This window comes from Chiloscyllium plagiosum, chromosome 43 (genome assembly GCF_004010195.1).
Source record: "Chiloscyllium plagiosum isolate BGI_BamShark_2017 chromosome 43, ASM401019v2, whole genome shotgun sequence".
Classification (NCBI taxonomy): domain Eukaryota; kingdom Metazoa; phylum Chordata; class Chondrichthyes; order Orectolobiformes; family Hemiscylliidae; genus Chiloscyllium; species Chiloscyllium plagiosum.
In genome coordinates this window covers 14,381,008-14,381,241 of record NC_057752.1, presented here as the reverse complement: position 1 = coordinate 14,381,241, position 234 = coordinate 14,381,008, and positions in this window count along the sequence as shown.

Here is a 234-nt window from a genome sequence, read left to right as displayed (position 1 = left end):
TGGACTCTTCAACTGCCCTCTGGGCAATAGATGGGGGGCCTAGACACCCTCATCCTGTCAATGAATTTTTTTTTAAAACATTGACTCGGTTGTGACTCTGCGCTGAGGCTTTGCCTGGTTAGGGCTCTTGGGGAAAGGTAGAGGTGAGTTGTTTTAGGGTGGGTGGGTGTGTGTGTGTGTGGGGAGAGGGGCTGGAAGGGGTTTAGGTAGCAGAGTGAACTGAGGGGTCAGGGC